The following is a 22,598-nucleotide window of genomic DNA, read 5'->3' as shown; positions in this document are numbered from 1 at the left end:
GAACCAATATGGACACTCAAGTTTGATGGCTCTAAATGAAAATTAGGAGTTGGTGAAGGTATTGAACTAATTAGTCCCAAAGGTAGATCATTTTATGTTGAATACTGTTTACAATTCAGATGTACTAACAATGTTGCAGAATATGAAGCCTTGATCTACAAACTACTCTTTGCATTAGAGAAGGACATCAAAGCTCTCATAATTTAAGGAGATTCTTAATTGGTGATTAGATAGGTTAAATAAATCTACTCTTACAATAATAGAAGAATACTTACTTATTGAAAAAGAGTTTGGGACTTGATGGAAGATTTTGAGGCCCTAAACATAAAGTCTATTCCAAGAAGGAGAAATGTGCTAGTCGATGCCCTTGCAATTTCAGCCAATGCATTACAATCCATTGAAAGAAAAAAAAAAAATCAAAAGGTTTTTAGTTGAACTACTTGCTTCCTTGTCTATCCTGAACAACATTACTAATTTTTAGGTCTTCCAAGATGACCGACATATTCTCGAGTTCATTATGTGAAATGGTCTTTTCAAAGGAAAAGAGATTGATGATAAAACCAAGGATGACAAAATAGAAGATAAAGATGGGATTATAAATTTGAAATCCAATACTATTCCTAAGGGGATGGTAGATTTGGAATGTATCTTCGACTAAGATGAAGTAACATTTAGTAAAAGAACTATTGAAGAAAAAGGGATTGAAGAATGTGATTCATATAATCTAGGCACAGAGGAAGACCCTAAGTTGGTGATAATTAGAAAGGCATGTAATCATCAAGAAAGAGAAAGTATGCTCCAATTGCTTATAGAATAAAAAGACTTCATAACATGGAGTTATGAAGAACTCAAGACATATGATCCTAAGATAATCACTCATGACATTCTGTTAAAGCCTGATGGAAAACCTTTTTGTCAAAGAGAAAGATAGGTGAATCCCACTATTGAACCATTAATAATAAAAGAGGTTTAGAAGTTTCTTGATGTTAAAATTATCTTTGCATGAATTTTCGCAATTTGAACCTAACATCCTAGAAGGATAACTACCCTTTTCCTTCATTAGATGAGGTACTCCAGATTGTAAATGGATCCAAAATGATGTCTTTTCTAGATGGATATTCAGGATATGACTGTGTGATGGTAGATGAGGAAAATAGGTTAAACACTGCATTTACAATAAAATGGGGAACTTTTGTATATAGAAGAATGCCTTTTGGATTGATCAATATAGGATCCACATTCCAAAGAGTGATGGATGAAGAATTCAAAGGGCTAATCAATAAATGTATAATTATATATATGGATGAACTAAATTTCTTTTCCAAAGATTAGAGAGCTCATATTGCTGATTTGAGAGAAGTTTTCAATAGATGCTAGAGATATGGCATATCTCTTAATCCTAAGAAATGTTCATTTGGGGTTAAAAAAGGAAATATTTTAGGTCACATTATTTTTGAAGTTGGGATATTTGTTGATCCTAAAAGGGTAGAAGCTATTCTAAGGTTGTTACCTCCCCATAGTCACAAAGAGCTTAAATCTTTCTTTGTGAAGATCAACTTTGTGAGAAAATTTACTAGTGGATTTGCTAGAATAGTCCCCTCTAGATGACTTGCTGAAGAAAGGAGCAAAGATAGAATGAGTTCCTAAGATAAAGAATTCTTTTGAAGACATCAAAGTAGCTATCTCCATGGCTACAATACTTGTAAGTCCTGACTATGAGTTGCCTTTCAAAATCTATTATTTTTCTTTAGAAAACTCATGTGTAGGGATTCTCACTCAAAAGAAAGACAAAGAAGATAAGAGACCTATCACATTCATGAGTTGTCTACTAAAGAATGTTGAATTGAACTATTATAATCTTGAAAAACAATTGTTTTCCTTGATAAAGACAGTCAGAAAATTTTGTCATTACATACTCAAGAGTAAGGTATATGTTATTGTGTTGGATTCTGTAGTCAAATCATTACTAATGCAAAATGAATTAGGCAAAAGAAGATGAAAATTTATGGCCATATTACAAGATTTCTATTTGGAAATTCAACCAATGAAGCTAGTGAAAGGACAAGGGTTGACTAAGATGATAGCTAACAATGAGATCAATAGTGAAAATGAGATTAGATTTGATGATTAGACCAAGATTAACAATGACAAAGGATCATAGTGTATCAAGTGGACATTGGCAAAGGAATTATCATAGATGTATGGTATCAAGATATTGTGTAATACCTCTTACAAAATCAATACCCTAACTGGATGAATAGCTCCCAACCTAGAGGACTCAAGATGAAATGTGAATCATATATGCTTCAAGATAGGAAACTCTATGAAAGAAACTATGAGGGAATTTATTTGAAGTGCTTGGGATATGAAGAAGAAAAATAGGTATTGGAACAATATCATGATAAGTATGGCATAGGACATGGATTAGCAAAGGCTACAACCCATATGATTTTGAGATCAAGTTACTTTTGGCCTACAATTTTCATGAATACATTCGAACATGTATGCTCTTGCCACACTTGTCAAACAAGGGCTAACAAGGAGAGACATCTCACTATGCCATTACATCTAGTGTTTGAGGTACACCCTTTTGCCAAGTGGGGGTTGGACTTTATTGGACTAGTAAACCCACCATCATCAATAGGACATATGTTCATCCTCACAACTACAGACTATTGCACACATTGGACCAAAGCTAAAATTGTACAGCAAAAGTGGTTACTGATTTCTTAGAAGAGCACATTGTCACTAGGTTTGGAATGTTGTTCTCCCTTTAATGCAATAATGGGTCATCTTTTGCTTCAATTTTCCTTACTCAATGGGTATTGGACAATTGGGTTATAATCAAGTTCTCATCTAATTACTATCCCCAAGGGAATAGTGTGGCAGAGTCCACCAATAAGAACTTGATCATGGTGATAAAGCACTTGGTAAAGGAGAACCTAAAATATTGGCACACTCAACTGAAATATGCATTATGGATAGATAGATTTAGGATTAAAAATTCTTTGGGAACATCCCCATATCTACTCGTCTACATATAGGAACTAGTATTCCCACTCAATCTTAGGATTCCAATGTTAAAATTCATGAGAGGGTATGTTGAGGATGCTGAAAAAGATCAGATTAGATTGATGAATCTCTTGAAATTGGACAAGAAAAGGAGAGCCTCTTTAGTTCATATGGAGAAACTTTAGGCTATCATAAAATGTTGGTTAGACAAGCAAGCAATAATCAAATCTTTTAGAATCTTAGACCTTGTTCTCTTATGGGATAAGACAAAAGAATAACTAGGCAGACACACTAAGTTTCAATGCTTGTGGATTGGCCCTCATTAGATTGTAGAGATTTTGGGAGAAAATACTTTTAGGCTAAGTTCTTTACAAGGGGAATTGGTCCCATTGCCAACCAATGTTCAGTTTTTGAAACACTATTTTGAAGCCTAAAAGTGGAAAACATTTCAAAAAAAATTTAAAAATTATTTTCGAATATGTGTTTACTTTATGCAATTTTTCTTACTTTATGCAAGTGTGTTTACTTTCAATTGTGTGTTTGCTTCTAAAGTTGTGTCTGTATTTTCTTGTTAGTCTAGGGATTAGGTGCAATTAAGACTCTTTCTTGATACATTCAATAGATCACTCCATTTGGTTTCAACTTTAGGGAAGAGGTATTTCTTTGTCAAAGCATTCAGAGGATTTTGTTTTTTGTACCAACTAAAAACAAATTTTTCTTGCAATTATAAATGACTTACAGTTGTAAAATTAGAATGGTAGATTTATAGTTGTCAACACTTTATGAATTGAAGAATTGACTATGTTGGTGATTGTCAAATCTAGGTTGACAGTAGAAAGGGATAATTCAAAACTTATCAGTTCATGCAAATGTTCTCTTCAATAGATTGTTAAGATCATTATTTGGTGTAAGAGTTTCCCAAAAGTTAATTAAAAGAGGAACACAAGAGTTATCAAATTGAAGAACAAATCTAGAAAATAACACCAATGCCTTGGCCACACAGTCTAAGCTTGGTCAAGGTAGAAAATAAAGAAAAGGAATTACAAGAGATATTAAATCTAAAGATTCTAGATGATTCTAAAAGTTAATTAGATAAAGGGATATGCACTCCAAAATGCTTATCCTATTTTATATAAAATGCTTCAAGGAAGAATCAAATGGAAACACATGAGCTCCACAAAGCAAATAAAAAAGGATTGTCGATGACTCAAAAGAAAGAATTTATAACTTGCCAAAAGCCCTTAGAATATATTATCTCATCTAGTTAGATAGCGGTTAACAAATAGGTTTTACAAGGGTTCTCAATGAATTTCCTAGTGGAACCAAAGATTCTTTCCAAGTTTCTAGATACTCACGATAGACTGACCTTGAGATGTCAAAGGAAACTGATACACTAAGCACATGTAGAGCTTCAAGATTTTAGATTCTAAACTTTCAACTACCTAAGGACTTGGAAGCTACTTGAAATATTCAAAATTTAATTGTCACTTCACACATGTTAGAAGAATGCTTGCTAATGAAGAAATGCCTTTGTCATTTCTTCCCTTTTGTTGGGGCTATTTGTTGTGCTTTCATAATGCACACCGCATTTTTAAATAGAAAATAGGGACCTCTAGTTTTTAAATTCCCATACCAGGCTCCTAGTTTGGAGCCTTGGTCATTTTGGACCCTCCCCTAGCTCTAGGTCAAACCCTGGTCTTTGACTAGGAAGGTTCGGGTAGTCAAAGACAAAGAAGAAATCTAGTTTAAGGGCTTAGTAGTGCTTGAAGTGCACATATGTGCACTTTCACATGTGCACTAAGTGTGCACATGCACACTTTGCCCTTACTTTGAGGATGCCCACATGCGTAGGTGCACATGTGTGCACCTCAAAGAGTGCATACCTTTGTAGTTGTATACCTATGGGGGTGTGCACTCCACATCTCCCTAGGACCTATATAAGGCCCTGACCCCCTCTCTTTCAATTAATTTTCTCTCACCTTGCTCCCAATGCCACACCTCCACACCTACTCCTAGTGTGAAACTTCACTTTCTTGATCCCCTACATAACAAAACACTTAAGGTTAGAACCGCAAGAGGTGTACACATGCGCACTCCTTAAAGGTGTGCATGTGCACACCTCCAGACAAACATAAAACAACAAACAAACAAAAAAAGAGACTGGGATCCCCTAAAGAGGTGTGTAGGTGCACACCTCCTCTACCTCAAACAAAGGAAAAACCAAATTCAAGCCCCCCATTGCACACACACTTGCACATGTAAGCAATTTCATACATGCACATGAGCACACCTTACCAAGGTGTGCATGTGTTTTGGTGTGCAATTGCACAAAATTTCCATTTTAGGGCTAGTTAAGCACACTAGCACACTTGTAAGGGTGAGCTAGGTGTACTAAGTTCCACATGAGGCCATTCTTGGGGAAAAATTGCATTTTGATCTATTTTTATTAGTTTTTAATTCATTTTCATGATAGTTTGAGTCCCGTAGAGTCTCATTTTTGCCTTTTGATATCTATAAGACTAATGTTTACCTTATTTATGTAGATCAAATGACATCATCACCATCTTCCATGGTAGATAAAATGGTACCAAAACCTATTATGTTCAAATATCAAGGAGCACCAAAGAAATCAAGATTCCAAATGGATTCACAGAAATCAAAGGTATAGAGTTGGGCCATATTGACTAGAATGCCTCCCTTACAATCTGCAATAAACCCAAGGAAATGTCGGTAATGGTATCTGCATTAATATGGTCTAGGCTAGTTAATGTAGCATCCCATCCCACTTTAGTTTAATCTTCTAAATTGATAATGACATTATTAGAGCATTATGTGATTGAAAAGAAGGTTGTAAAGAGTGTCACTGGAGAGATAGTCCTGGACCTTCGACCACAAAACATAGAGAAAGAGTTTCACCTTTCAAGGGTAGGCCAATACCTAAAAATTTGATATGATGGATCAAAGTTATGGTATAGAGAAAATGAGAAAGAGGCAAAAGAGCTAGTACATAACTCATTTCTAATCAACAGGACACCTTTGGGCCGAAGAGTGGGCAAGGTGGATATGACCAGAGGATACATGAAAGATGACATCAAATACTCAATTTTCCTCCTTAGTAGATTTATGGGCCTTACCACATCTAGTCACTTGCTAACATGGATGGTTCATTTCATTGACACTATAAGGACTATAAAGATTCCCATTAATTGGGCCACCATCCTAAGTGATAACTGGGATGAGCAATTAGTCATCGCCAAGCAGACCCTTACTTCTACATGAAATCATACATGGTTTACTTTCTAGTGGCCAAAACCACTAATTATTCAAGCTTGTACAAAAAGGGAAGCATGCAAGATGCAAATGCTTGGCCTTATGTGGTATACCCACAACTGATGAAAAGAATCTCCCACTACAGTGTGTGGAATACAACATGGTTAATGATGGATTCATCTTCATTATCATCAAGTTTATTGAAAGGGATTGTGCAAAGAAAATGTTAGTAAAGGTGGTAGCCAGGATCATAGAGATAGGTGCCTACTACATTTAATTCAAGACCTTCATGTATCTTTGGGTATCCGGTACTTTTCTACACCATAAATAGCTTTTGAGATACCCTTCAGACAGGCTCATACTCCTAGAGATAGCCCACTAACTCACTTTTTCTTATGACAGAGTGACAAAATAGCACAATAAGACATGGGTCTGGCCAATCACAATTGGCAAATTTGAGGTGAAGTAGAAACGAGACATTGCCACTTTTGACTTTGAATGGGATCAACATCCATTGAAAGAATACAAATCCCCTCACCTATTTTTTGACAACATTGGGATGGTTCAACATCTAGCACAGAAATAGTTTATACATGTCAATGCCCTATAAGATCATTGGATGAATGCAATAGATGACTATGATGTCTATATAAGGGAATATTGTAGGATGAGTCTATACCTAGCAGAGAGTGTGCTCAGAATAAAGATTCCTCTCAAGGTCATGGAAAAGGATGTACCAATAGTTATGGATCCTTTGTACAATAGAGACAAAATCTATGACAAGCCTATCATGAATGTCGAGATAGGGCGAGAGGAAAATGATGACATAGATCATCAAGCCAAACATATAATTGAACTAACAAGGGAATGGAACTGGAAGCCATTTCTAATTGATCCAATTCCTCAAGCCATATTGCTACTAGCCACAACCATGCCTATCAAAGGTAAAGGTGCAAAGGTCACCATACCAACCTACCCTACTCAATCCCTAGTAAGGTCAGATATGGTAAATCAACATGAGCAAGAGGTTGAGTAATTTGAGGCTGAAGAGAAAGAAGAGGAAGAGGGCACCCCATATGGAAAAGAGATGAGCACTGAGGCCCAAACAACACTAGCTCAATAGGAGAAAAATGAATCTTAAGCAAAGCTAGAAATTCAACCTCTAGAGAAGGTAGAACCAAAACAATGGGAGGAGGAACAAAGGGTCTCACCGCTAATAACTACAAAGGAAGAAGCCTCCCCCTCAGCTCCAAAGAGAGCAAGGACTAAAATAACTATGGTGGGTACATAAAGGAGAAGATTGAAGAAAAAGAATACTCCGTTCCCAAAGGCTCTAGAGACCATCTTGAATGCTGAGGATGAAGAAGAAGGGGAACAAATAGAGCTTTTCCCCCTAAGCTAGAGAACCCACTTAGCCAAAGTCATAGAGGAAGAGAGGAGAAGAATCTCTACATAGACACCTCCATTTTCTCCAAGAGAGTCTATCCAAGTATAAACTTTAGAAGATGGATAATAGAAGTGGATGGTAGAAATGGAAAGTGAGCAACTAATGTCTTCAACCTCTTGGACTTTGATTTTGTGCTAGTGGGCACTAAGATGGTGGGAGAGAAGATCATAGATACTCCCATGAGTGAACCTTTATGAGAGGAATGGAATCAATTACCTCTTCCACCTCAAGGACCTCTGGGCATTCCACCACCATAACTGTAGGATATGATTATTCTAGACAAAGAATTAGTAACTCCAACTCCTTTGGTCATTCAAGCAGAAGCAGAAGAACAAAAAACTGAGGAAAGAGAATTTTGATAGCTTCATATCGATGAAGTATCTAAGGATGGATAAATACTAGAAGAAACTCAACATACAAAGGCTAGGTCCTTAGCCCAATAGAGCACAAAGACTCCTGAAGATCTTCCTCAACATGAGAAGACTCCAAAGAGAAGTGATTATGGAAAGGAGCCTTGTGTACAACCAACCTCTTCAGCTAAGTATATGTCACCTATGAGAACCACATCATCATGGCTGAAGAGGGAGGTTATGTTTTGACAGAAAAGGTTTCTTGAGCTGACAATTGAGGACGGAATGAAGGGATTGATTAAAGAAGAAAAGAGGCCTAAGCCACCTAAGGGTGATTCTAGAATACTGGCCTTTATAATGAAGAACCAAGACTGAGACCTTCTCACACATATCACCATTCCTACTCCTTACGTTGACACCAAAGAACTAACTACAAAAGATTACAAAAATCAAGGAGGTTATGTTGGGAAATCCCATGATGGACATGATCAAAGTAATGATCACTACAAGCATGAAGGAGGTGTTCTGACATATGGATCAAGATGAGACTAAATTGATAACACTACAATGCAAAATGAGCTACTTAAAGGCTGCCTAAATGAAGTAGTGGGACCTATTCATCGAGAAAATCCAGAGGTTGCTCTTGGAGTTGCATTGGGTAGAAAGTATACATGCCCGTAGATGGACTCATTTTTGGAGGCATGGAAACAATGGTGTGACAGTTGTTGGGACAAAAAATGGTTCAAATATTAAGGATAATTGATAAGATTAAGAACTAGTTCATCTTGCATTTAAATGTCAATCTAGGGTCATAGACTGATGAAAGGTATAGAGGTTTTTTGCTCAAGGGATGAAGATAGCAGGCCAAATGGGGATAGATGTAGCTAGAACACATAGAAAGAAACCTACAGCAAACCAAAACAAAACTATCAATGGGAACTATCACTTCCTGGCAATAGGAGCTAAACTGAAACTCTTAAAGAAAAACTAATCTAAGAAATAGAAAATTGCACACTCAATATTGTTGATAAAATATCTCTCTAATTATTAATAACAAATAGACACAAACCTTTGATTACATCACACAACCCACAATTCTAATCACACCAAATTAATTTCACTTCAATACTTTTTAAAACACACTACTATGAAATGAGAATCATACCCCTAATGTTTTAAAATATTTAATAATAATGTAAACAATATAGGGCACAATATATGACAAGAGGTTGATCTAATAGGAAGTCATAAATAAATAAGACTAAGAAAAGAATACAATAGGAACTTTGGCTGGCAAGTGAGGAAAGGAAGTGCGACAAGAAGTTCAAGTTTGTTGTGTGCAAAAGATGGGAAATGAACAATGGAGTGAAATGTATGAAAGTGAGATAAGAGATTTTCAATAATTTGGAGAATGAATAATTCTTTGAACAAGACTAAATGATTAGAATTTTAAATATGATAAGGATTATAAGAATTCTATTCCTCCTATCACGGACATTAATATGTATATAAAATATTTCAGCATTCATGCACTTATAGATTTGCTTCCTTTACAATCAAAGCTTAATCTAATAAAACATACCAATGAAATATCAATTAAATAAACATAAATATAGTCACACAATTAATCAAATGAAAATAAAAACATACAAATAATCTAAACTAAATCACCAGTCATCCCAAGAAGTGGATCTTGCCTCCTCAATATGCCTGGCAATTAATTATGAACAATATTCTACTCTTCCTTGATTAGAATAGTGATATTTTATTCATCCATAAATAATGTTGAGCTCACACAAAATTCTGCTATAGGAAGATCTAGGTGCAGAAGTGTTTTTCTGATATAAAAATTTGTTATATATATATGTATGTATGTATGTATGTATGTATGTATGTATACATACATATATATATGTATTTATATGTATATACATGTATTATATATGTATATACATATACATACATATATATATATATGTATGTATATGTATATACATACATATATATATGTATGTATATGTATATACATATATATACATGTATATACATATACATACATATATATATATAAATATGTATATACATATACATATTTATATATATATATATGTATATATATATAAATATGTATATGTATATACATATTTATATATATATATATATGTATGTATATGTATATACATATTTATATATATATATATATATGTATGTATATGTATATACATATTTATATATATATATATATGTATGTATATGTAGATACATATATATAAATATGTATATACATATACATACATATATATATATATGTATATGTATATACATATTTATATATATGTATGTATATGTATATACATATATATATGTACATATCTATATGTATATATGTATAAATATGTATATATATATGTATGTAATGTATATACATATATATATATATGTACATATGTATATGTATATATGTATATATATGTATATACATGTACATACATATATATATATATATATATATGTACATATGTATATGTATATATGTATACATATGTATATACATGTACATATATATGTACATATGTATATATATGTTATACATATACATATATATATGTACATATGTATATGTATATACATATATATGTATGTATATACATATATATGTATGTATATATATATACATACATATATATGTATGTATATATATACATACATATATATGTATGTATAAATGTATATATATGTATGTACATATGTATATGTATGTACATATATATATGTATGTATATATGTATATATATATGTATGTATATATGTATAAATATACATATATATACATATATACATACATATATATGTATGTATATATGTATATATATGTATATATATGTATATATATATATGTATGTATATCTATATATATATCTATATATATTATATGTATATATATGTATATATATGTATACATATATACATATACATACATAAAATATATATAGATATATATATAGATATATATACATACATACATACATACATACATATATGTTGAATAATAATTAAGAAAATATCAAATAGTCTTTTGTAACAAACAAGTCAGCAAGAGGCTCACTTAAATTCTTTGGAAGCAACCACAAACCAAGAACAAATATGTTGAAATAACAAGCATAAATAAAGACTAAAATTACTATCTTTTCTTGAACTATGCATCCACATATAGACCGAAGATGCTATTTGAATGAAGCTACAAGATTTTATCCATGTGAGGAATCAATAGTTCTTCTCCCACATAGGATTGTAACTCCACCATAGATAGGATGGAAGAATCCACATGAATAGAACCACTCATTATTGCAAAAATATGTGGAGTTTTTGTTGGTTGCAACAATAAATTTAGAATTATTATATCTAGAAAATCATCAAAAACTTCTAAATGTTGGACTTTTTGGATATTATGTCACCTAAAAACAAAAATGAGCCTATTCTGGACAAAACCCATGTCTTGCATTTTTTAGATTCATCATCATTTTCATATTTTGTCTTGCACTTTTTGGCTTGAAATATTTGATCATAAACTTAATCCAATGCATAAAATAATAATTTTAATTAGTAAAAACAATCAATAATAAACTCTAGTAATTTATCCACAAACTATATTAAATATTACTTATTCATATTTAATCATATGCAACATAAAATGATAAAATGAAGTATGGAAATGAATATGAAGGTATATAAATGTAGGACCAGAAAATAGGCTAATGTCTAACATACTATGAGAAAATCACAAACCCAATAAACATATGTTAACACCCTCTAGTCTACCATGAAAGCCAAATGAACAAAGAAAGCAACACAATGTTAAAAACTCCCTCTTTCACTTGTAGCTCCCATGTCCTTCTTTCTTCTCCATGTGATGTAGCTCCAAATTGCCTATAATGCATACAATTATGAAGCAAAAGCCTATAGCGATGATAATGCTATGAGAATACTTGAAATTTTGATTTAAGCTTGAGAGAAATGCTGTGAGAATACAAAGAAGCTAAGGACCAAAAATGAGATAAACAATGCTCATTTTATAATCAACACAGAGGATGAGAGCATTGGAATTGTCACCTTGGATATGCGACATGGCAAGAGATTCCTTGGAGAATCCATGACACATATGACACAAGATGCCAAATGTAGGATTCTATGACACTTGGAAGTCAAACTTGGCTAAATGTGGAAGAGAATCTATGACATGTCATATGACACCTCAAGCCCACTTAAAGCCAAGAATCTATGACAAAGAAAACCAAATATGGATGTGCGTAAGAGAATAAGAATATTGGATTATGACATATCTTGGCCAAATTTCAATGGAGAATCAACAAGTGGTCATACCCAAGTGTCATGTGTACACTTGAATTTTTGTCACACTCTAAACCCTTCTATCCAAACGATTTCATGAGTTGGAATGCTTGGATGCCGGCTTAGAGCTCCCTATCCACGGAGTGCAAGGAGTTAGTATTTCAGCATGAAGGCTCTCAGCCAAGCCTTAGAAATGTACTTCTTGCTAGTAAACCATGCAACGGGAGGTTCTTTGAGGCAAGAGCAAGAGTACAAATATCTTCAAGGAATCCCTCAAGAATGCAATGCAAGTATGGAAACTAAGCTAAGATGATAATGCAAAATGCAGCTATACTAAGCATGTATGAGATTGTTACAAAACCAAATATTTAAACTATGTGAGATTATTGCAAGAAATCAAAGTTAAACTAAAATGCAACTATGCTAAGAATGCCATATGATCTTATGCTAATGTGATGGAATGAGAGAATGAGACAAGAAATGAGAAGTTCTCCACAAAGCTCCAAAGAAACCTGTTAGAAAACCTGCAGCATAACAATATTCAAATGAGGATGGATGCCTTGAGGGGGAAAGCTCTCTCCCTTTTAAAGATGTATGGACGGTGGAGATCAAGATGAAGATGGTGGATAATCAACGGTTGAATTCGAAAATAGGAGTGATCCATGTGCACACACAAGTCAACCAATAGAATATAAGTTGACTTGTCATATAAGACAAAAGTCTCACAAGCCTTTTCTTTTATTTGTAAAATAGAAAAAGGACTTTATGTGTGCATTTTAAGTGGGTTAGAAGAATGGGGTCTTTTATTTAATTAAAAGGGGACATGTTCTTTTAATCAAATAATGAACTTAGGATAGCATAGTCAAACTATAAGTTATAATCAAATAAATTGATTATTAGCAATTTGGTCTAGGTAAATGATTAAATTAATTTAGCCAAAATGTTGAGAAGGGGGCTAATAGTCTAGATGACCATTTTTAGGTGATTACATTTGCCCCTCTTTGACTAATGCGTGATCAATCTGGGAACACATTATGTCAAAGAAAATCAAAGCCAAGTAGGCGATGATAGATATAGATATCTGATTCCAAAAAATGAAATGCAGAAATAGATAGCAAGTCCTAAATGCACAGCCTAATAGCGATAGTACTGAACATTAGGAAGATGATGTTAAGATCCAAAAAGAATTTTAACACCTAGCAAAGTGAATAGGTTGAGAGCAAGTGATAAGGTCAAACAAATGCTCCTAAGAAATAGATAGCTGTAACAATCAGCAATAGAGTATTTCTACCCCCTCGGGATCGAAATTGAAATGAGGTAAGGGGATGCAAAAATTGGCTAGACATGAGAAAATTAGAATAAAGCAATGTCCAAGATGACAGATAAATGATTAGAACCCAAGAATGACTATAAGAAATTGATAAAATGCCCCAGTTTGACTAGAGTTGACCTTGAAGGATATAGCATAAAAATTAGGTCAAATCGAGTAGAAAGAGGATTTAGATGTGAAAAGGTGAATAGAAGTAGATATGAAGTATGGAAATGATGAAGACATGAAGGAATGAAGATGCCCCAGTGATGATTTAAAGATTAGACCTCAAATGGTCAGCTAACTGCTCAAAAGAAGGTAGAATTTTAAAAGACAATTTTGACCATCAAGATGAACTCAGATTTTGATTTTGATCCCGAAAATGGATCTAGGACGTCGAAATTAGCTAGGCGTGTAATTTTTGCACAATTTTGAGGAGTAAAAAAATTAGGTCAAAATGAGGTTGGAGGCTATAAAAGGGGTCCAATTGTCATTTTCACTATTCATTTGTCTTTTTGTGATTTGAGAGATTTTGTGTGGTCCACATAGCATCATGGCTCAGGCGAACATTCCTCTTCATCGAAACCGTTTCGAGCGCAGCCGGTTGCACAACCGGCCAGAGCGATATGGGGCGTCGGTAAGTGACTATCTTTTTGTTGCTTTTTTGAGCTTTTTGTGAGTTTTTCGCACATTTTCAAGCTTTTTTGAAAAAAAGTCGCACGATACTTTTTAAAGTATCGCACGGCTTCAGAATTATTATCGCGCGATACTTTTTTCGAAAAAAAATGTCGCACTGCTTAGGAAAATGTGTCGCTCTAAGGACACCCATATGTCGCACGACATGGTGCGAAGTGTCGCACCATGTAAAAATGTCGCACTACTATTGAAAAAAGTGTCACGCGACACTGTTTCAGAAAAAGTGTCGCACTCTTATTTAAAATAGTGTCGCGCGACATTGTTTCAAAAAAAGTGTCGTACTTTTTTTGAAAAAAATGTCGTATAGATAGTTTTGTTATTTTTCTGAATGCTTTTTTTCTTCATCATGTGACTATTACTGATGATTGCTTGTTTTACTTGGACAGGAGGTATTCCCGGCATTACAGATTAGAGCTCCCAGGGTGGTTGGTTTATGCATTGTGCAGCATTTGAGCGATGAGGAGCAGACTGCGGTAGTGGCTATGGGCTTGCACTGGGTTATACAGATGCCCCATATTCGAGCAAACCACGGTTTTCTATCTGCGCTGGCAGAGAGGTGGCATAGCGAGCATAACACCTTTCACTTGCCGACCGGCGAGGCGTCGATTACTTTGGAGGATGTATATCGCATTCTGCGAGTGCCATGCCATGGCGAGCCGGTAAGTTACTTGGTTAGTAGTTTGTTGATTTAGCCATTTCAATGTTGGATGTCAGGTGTACTGATGTTAAGTTTTCATGATGGTATAGGTGTACTATGATACGACCCCGACAGAGGGGTGAGCACGAGTGTAGGAGCTTTTCCAGGATGTGACCATTTTTGATCGTCACCTAAGTTGGGAGAGATTGATGACTGAGTATGGATACGATTATCCTTTGCCCAAATTATTATGTTCTTTGGTAGCCCAGGCCCTGGTGACAGACCGAGGCCAGAAGGGCTTTCCACTAGGATGGGGTCGGCTGGTATATGATCTGATCTCCCGACCACGTAGGATGGCATGGGGGCCTCCATATTGGCAGAGATGTACCACGAGCTTCATGAGATAGTATATCATGAGGGTGGATCATGGGCATGCGGAGCAGTGTTAGCGCAGATCTGGGCTTGGGAGCACATTGCTGTGATCCGACCACGGGTGCAGCCACGAGAGCGCAGCCAACCATAAATTTTTTGTTATAGCAGTTTCATCCCACAGAGGCATAGTGGAGATGTGACCTATTATTGATGCATGTTTGATGAGCTGACAGCATTCACATGGTGACCATACCGGGAGTGTCAGCGATGGTCAGATTCATGGGAGTTAGATTACATGCGGTATAGCAGACCGCTGGTGGGTCGGAGCACAAACATTGTGGAGTGGTTTGTGATTAGTTGCGTATGGCAATAGTTTGCAGAGCGACAGGTGGTATCAGTGGAGACTACTACCTATGCCCGGATGCACATAGATGAGGGATTGGGATGGTTGCCAATGTTGGACTATCATACAACAGTTTGGGATACCGCAGCACTAGTGGTGACTCCCTGGGATTATCGCCCAGATGTGGCAGATGCAGGGGCTGATCTGGGGTATCTTTATGAGATGCAGAGGCACCCGTTCCCTTGATTCATACATCTAGATGTAGCACCTGTAGGAGTGGGAGGTGGAGGTGGTGACAGAGGAGGAGGAGGCGGAGGAGGAGGGAGAGGGGGGAGGCAGATGGAGGGGGAGAGTTCCCGAGCAGGGCGGAGGAGGATGCGAGTGCAAGCGAGGCATGCGGCAGAGGGGTCCTCGGAGGAGGAGGAGGAGGGAGTGCCCTTGAGGAGGCGGCGAGCGGTGGGGGTGGAGGCACCTGCAGAGCAGCCGGCAGGAGGAGAGGAGGAGGTGCCCTTGAGGAGGCGACGAGCGATGGGGGTGGAGGCACCTGCAGAGCAGCCAGCAGGAGGAGATGAGCAGTGTGCGAGGATCTGTGCCTTGGAGGCAGAGATGCAGGCACTTCGGGTGACTATCGCAGTACGGGATCAGCAGCTGATGGACGAGCGAGCACGTGCAGATGAGCTGCGCCAAGAGTGGGATGCTGCGAGACGAGAGGCAGCACATCATGGTGCCCGAGCTGCCTACTATTATGTCGCCTATAGGAGTGTGGTGCCACCAGGACAGGGTCTTCCTGATTATTCAGAGCGAGCAGGCAGATCAGAGGGTGCAATGCAGGCACCAGATAGGAGACAGGCTCCTCCACCAGGGCCAGCACCAGCCGCGGAGGGTGGCAGTCAGACATGACATTGTGTTCTGATTTGTACCTTATGTATTTTTGAGACATATATCCAAATTTTGGATCTCACATTTGTATATGTACCATGACACATTTGATATATATATGAGATACTGGGTTTATTGATATTCTTGTGTACTTGTCTCAAAAATGTATGTTTTCAGCTTTCATGTGATGTTTCAATTTTTTTGTTTCCAGCTCATGCATGTGTATATGCTTATGTATATTGTTTTTGATCTCTCATATGGGTGGTATAGATTTAAATGTTTTCGTGAAAATGTGACACTTGGATAGATCGTATGTGATGATTTTTTTGGATTAACCCCTTGTGATGACAGGTAAAGAAATGTAGCGAAAGATTAAGAAGGTGAAAAGACATGAACAGGAAGAAAGAAATATATGAAAGGAGTTAGTTGATATGTCCACAAAAAAGATGAAGAGAGAGCTTACCCCATATGCAAGAATGCAAGACTAAGCTAGAAAATGAACCTAAAATGCAAGCTAATATGCAAAGTGGTTTACCAGCAAGAAGCGCATAACATTTAGACTCTTAATTTCATCATTGAGCATTTATTAGGGACATCATGAGATCATACAACCATCACTAGTATAACTATGAGGATATGAATATGATCGATATTAGATAGGTATGTGGAAATCCAATCTAAGCATCAGAGACATGTAAGTCAAGATAACTACATGATTAGATTCCCTAAGTTTAATTTAGCAAGATTACACCTGTATCAAGGCATAAGCGTCGGGATAAACCCTGAGTGCGGTCTTGCAAAACAGTCAAGGATGATACATTTATAAGTCAAAGTGTTGAATAGGACAAGCATGAATGCTTACAACACTATAGACAAACAAAAGTATACCCACAAGCAGAAATCAAGAAAATATGTCCCATGCCCCCAGTCTTCTAGTCAATGACATCCTTGAAAGACTATTAGGGAGGGAATACATGGAAAAGAAATCATCATAGACAGCACACAAAGTAGATAAATGTCAGCATAGCTCAGTCGTTTAAGTGTTAAAGTGCGTGTGTGTAAGTCACTTGGCCATTTCTTCCAGACTTGATTCTGATAGTGAGAAATATCGCGACATCAGAGACCGTAGGTAAACTATCTGAAAAGTGTTGAAAAACACTTGATGTCAAAGTGGGGGAAGTGTTGAGAAACACTATTTTGTGAGTTGTCAAAGAAACCCTAATGCACAAGAATACCTCAATAGGCTAAGTAGTTATGGCCCCAAGATGAGGACAAGAAACAATTCCAAGCTAGGAAATGTGTAGCGAAGTGGATGATTGAGTTTGATAGACATAGGTGCAAGGGTTTCAAGTAGTGCCTGTTTCCAGGTTTTCACCACTTTGACAGATTTTTTTTTTTTTTTTTTTTTTTTTTTTTTGGTGATACATCAAAGTGAGGTTTTCACTAAGATGATCATTTTTTCAGGACATTTTCTAATTTTTAGGATTTTTTCAGCATTATAGATATATACAAGATAGCTGAGCAGCAAGCCTCTAAGTATAGAACTTCTTCAAGTGTAGGATGTTGATAGGTTCTGCAAGTTCTTCACCCTCTGAAGTAGACAACTGGTAAGCACCAGACCCAAATGCTGCTGTGATAATGTACGGACCTAACCAGTTAGGTTCAAATTTCCCTTTCTGTTCTTGATTTTGTTGATTTTTGGGATTCTCTCTAAGCACGAGTTCACCAACTTGGAACTCACGGGGGTGAACCTTTTTGTTATATTGTGTAGACATGCACTTCTGATAAGCTCTCATGTGATCAAAAGCAGCCTTGCGCCGTTCATCCAGAGTCTCTAATTCCTGTACTTGCATAGCTCTATGATCTTCATCGGTTATTAACCCATGTAAGGAGACGCGCAAAGAAGGTATCTCGACTTCTAATGGGAGAACAGCCTCAGAGCCATGGACTAGAGAAAAGGGTGTAGCCCCTATAGGAGTACAAATAGAGGTTCTATAAGCCCAAAGTGCCGGATTTATTTGCAAGTGCCGATCTTTCCCAGACTTGTGAACTGTGCGGTGTAGGATTTTCAGCAGTGTTTTATTAGAGGCCTCAGCTTGGCCATTCCCTTGGGGATAGTAAATGGAAGACCAGTGTTGCTTAATTTGAAACTTTTTGCATAGATGTTTTAAGTCTTTATTTTTGAACTATCCTCCATTATCTGTAACAATAGAGGATGGGATACCATATCGACAAATGATGTGATTCAGTATAAACAGGGCAACATGTTTTCCTGTAGCAGCAGATAATGGTATAGCTTCAACCCATTTAGTGAAATACTTCATTGTTGTGATGATGAATTTATGACCGCTGGATGAGCTTGGATGGATCTTTCCTACCAAGTCAAAGGCCCATTGCTGAAATGGCCAATATGTCACAGAAGGGATTAACTCTCACCCAGGAGCATGTATCAAGTTACCATGGAGCTGACATTTCTGACAGGACTTTGCATAGCACACAGCATCAACTTGCATGGTGGGCCAGTAATAACCCGTCCTAAGCAATTTTTGAGCAAGTGCAAGGCCATTAGAATGCGCCCCACAAATGCCATCGTGGACTTTGGCAAGTGCCTTCTCGGACTCTTCTAGCTCTAAACACCTAAGCAATGTTCCGTCTAGACCCCTCCTATACAAGTCACCAGAAACTAAAGTGTAGTGTGAGGCATTACGAAGGAGTTGGCATTTTTGGTTGTGCGTGAGGGTTTTGGGAATAACCTGATCACGTAGGTAGGAGAAAATAGCCGCATAGCGGGAGAAATCCTGACCCACAACAGTGTAGATCACCTGGTTATCTGAAGAATCATAGGCTGGATGACGCAATTCTTCCACCAGGAACTCAAATCGTGATTCATGTTCTTGTAATTGGAGGATAGATGCTAAGGTGGCCATAGCATCAGCAGCCTTGTTTTCTGCTCTAGGAATTTGTTGGAATGTTACAAAGGTAAAATAGTTCCTTAGAACATCTATCAACTTTTTATAAGGGATCAATTTATCATCCTTTGTTTGATATTCATTATTCACTTGGTTCACAACCAGTTGAGAATCCCCATAGATGTGTAGCTCAGTTATTCGCCATTCAAGGGCCATTTTGGTCCCGTTTGTTAATGCTTCATACTCTGCAATATTATTTGTACATGGGAACAATAATTTGTAGGATTTTGGGATCATATAACCATGAGGGGAAACAAACAACACCCCTGCTCCTGCTCCATTCTGTGTATGGGATCCATCAAAAAACATTTTCCATGTTCTGTCAGTAATGTTTATGATTGAGGCATCTGGAAACTCAATTTGTAGAGGTGCTACATCTTCAAGTGGGAAGTCAGCCAACTGGTCAGCTATGGCCTGTCCTTTAATTGCCTTACGTTCAACATACTGAATGTCAAATTTAGAAAGAATCATCATCCATTTAGCAAGGCGACCAGTAAGTGCAGCTTTACTTAATAAATATTTCAAAGGGTCTATCTTGACAATCAAGTGAACTGTATGGGCCAACATATAATGCCAAAGTTTTTGGGAGGCAAAAACTACAGCAAGGCATGCCTTCTCTATACTTGTATAATTTAGTTCATAAGCCACCAAAGTTCGACTAATATAGTATATGGCTCTTTCTTTACCCGTCTCATCACTTTGCGCTAAGAGTGCTCCTAGAGAAGAATCTGTAGCTGAAATGTACAGAATCAAAGGTTTTCCCAGAATGGGTGGCATCAAAACTGGCAGTTTTGCCAAGTAGCCTTTGATTTGGTCTAAGCTTTGTTGACAGTCACTGTTCCAAATATGGGTAGATCCTTTATGCAGATTTTTATTGAAAGGTTGAGCCTTATCAGCTAATTGAAAGATAAATCTTCTTATGGATTGTAGCCGTCCTTGCAGACCTCTAAGCTGACTGATAGTCTTTGGTGGAGGCATATCCATGATAGCTTGGACCTTTTCAGGGTCAACCTCAATGCCTTTTGCTGAGATGATATAACCTAGCAATTTTCCAGAAGTGACACCAAAGGCACATTTTTTTGGATTCAACCTAAGTTGGAATTGTTCCATACGGTCCAATATCAAACTAAGGTCTTTGAGATGTGTGTCTCATTTCTTTGATTTCACCAGTGTGTCATCAACATAGTCTTCCATGTTTTTATGCATCATATCATGAAAGATGGTTGTCATTGCTCTTTGATATGTAGCACCAGCATTTTTGAGCCCAAAAGACATGACATTCCAGCAAAAGGTACCCCATGCACATGTAAAGGCTGTCTTTTCTTGGTCTGCTGGAGCTATCTTTATTTGGTTGTACCCAAAAAATCCATCCATGAGCGAGTACATCTCATAACCCGCAGTCATGTCCACTATCATATCGATGTTTGGTAGTGGAAAGTCATCCTTGGGGCACGCTTTATTGAGATCTCTAAAATTAGTACAGACTCGTATGGATTTGTCATGCTTGGAGACAGGTACAATGTTGGAAATCCACTCAGCATAATCAATGGCCCTAATGAAGTTTACATTCAATAGTTTTTCTAACTCTGTCTTGACAAGTAGAGCCACATGTGGATGCATTTTTCTTAACTTCTATTTGACAGGCTTGACATCTGGTGAGATTGATAAGTGATGCATGATGAGATCTATATCAAGCTCTGGCATGTCAGAGTATGTCCATGCGAAGTTGACCTTTTTGTCTTGAAAGAACTGAGCAAACTGTGTCTTTTCTTTGTCTGACAAAGATTGAGCTACATGGATAATCTGAGGACATTCTTTTGTTCCCAAGTTGATAGGCTGTGTAAGTTCGACTAGAACCGAAGATCTATCCTAAAAATAGCTTGGCAAACTACCAAGTACCTCATTCGCAGGTGCCTCAGAGAGGTTTTCACCATTAAATACGTCTTTATTTTTACTTTTTTGAGGGTCAGACACCGCCACAATGTGGTTTTCGCCATCTGATCACTTATTTTTTCTTTTAATTTTTTGACTGAGGTACTTGATATCTGATTTCGTCATGTTAACCGCGGGTTCGCTGGTGGAAGAAATGACAGGTTCAATTGCGTTTAGATAACAAGCGATCTCATAGTCATTTTGGAAAGACCGTATTTTAGGTTTTTGATTTTGAATAGACCAATCTATGAGCTCTGGGTAAATTAGCGAGAGTGAGGGAGAAGTTTCAATGTGATTGATATGGAAGGAGTCATCTCTGGTGACCTGTGAAGTTGAGCCTATAGAAAATGTCGCAAAAGAGTCCAGCTTAGGAATAGTCCTAGAGGAACTAGCGTGATCCATTAAGACATGTTGTGAGTCAAACTCATCTGACCTCATACTAGACCATTCGACTACATCGGGTTGGGTTGCATAGGCATGAATGACATCCACCCTGAGCTCGCAAGATGCATTAGAGAGGCTTTCCCATTCATACTCATGAGAATCTGTACTTTGACCCCTATTTATGAGATGAGCAATATTCTGCCTAATTCGTCCTCTATTTATGTCCTTAGAAGTAGACCCTTCTTGTTCCTGTTGTTGGGAGGTAGAAACTTCTTCATTATTAGCAGTAACTATGTCTTCTCCCCAAAGGAGGGAAGTGAGAGGAACAAAGTCTTCGTCTTGTGTAGTAGTAACAATTACGGGAGAGTCATCATCCTCCGATTCACTAGACATGAGTAATCTTTGACTATAGTTTGGTGTATTATTGTCTAGCCCAAAGCCTAGACCAGCGGTGTCTCGAGCATCATGACCTTGAGTGTGACTTAAAGGTTCAACTAGAGCATTCTTACAACCAGTTAAGGACCCGTGGCTCTGGTAGCCCATTTTTGTCAGAAATTTATAGCCTTTTCCATATTTTTTGGGAGAAATAGGGATAGTCATCGTAACCTCCTCGTCTTCTTCTTCTCTGTAGATCCAGTCCCTAATGGCTTG

The sequence above is a fragment of the Cupressus sempervirens genome, chromosome 2, assembly GCF_028749045.1.
Source record: "Cupressus sempervirens isolate cs-2001-9-10 chromosome 2, ASM2874904v1, whole genome shotgun sequence".
Classification (NCBI taxonomy): Eukaryota; Viridiplantae; Streptophyta; class Pinopsida; order Cupressales; family Cupressaceae; genus Cupressus; species Cupressus sempervirens.
This window is presented reverse-complemented; position numbering follows the sequence as displayed.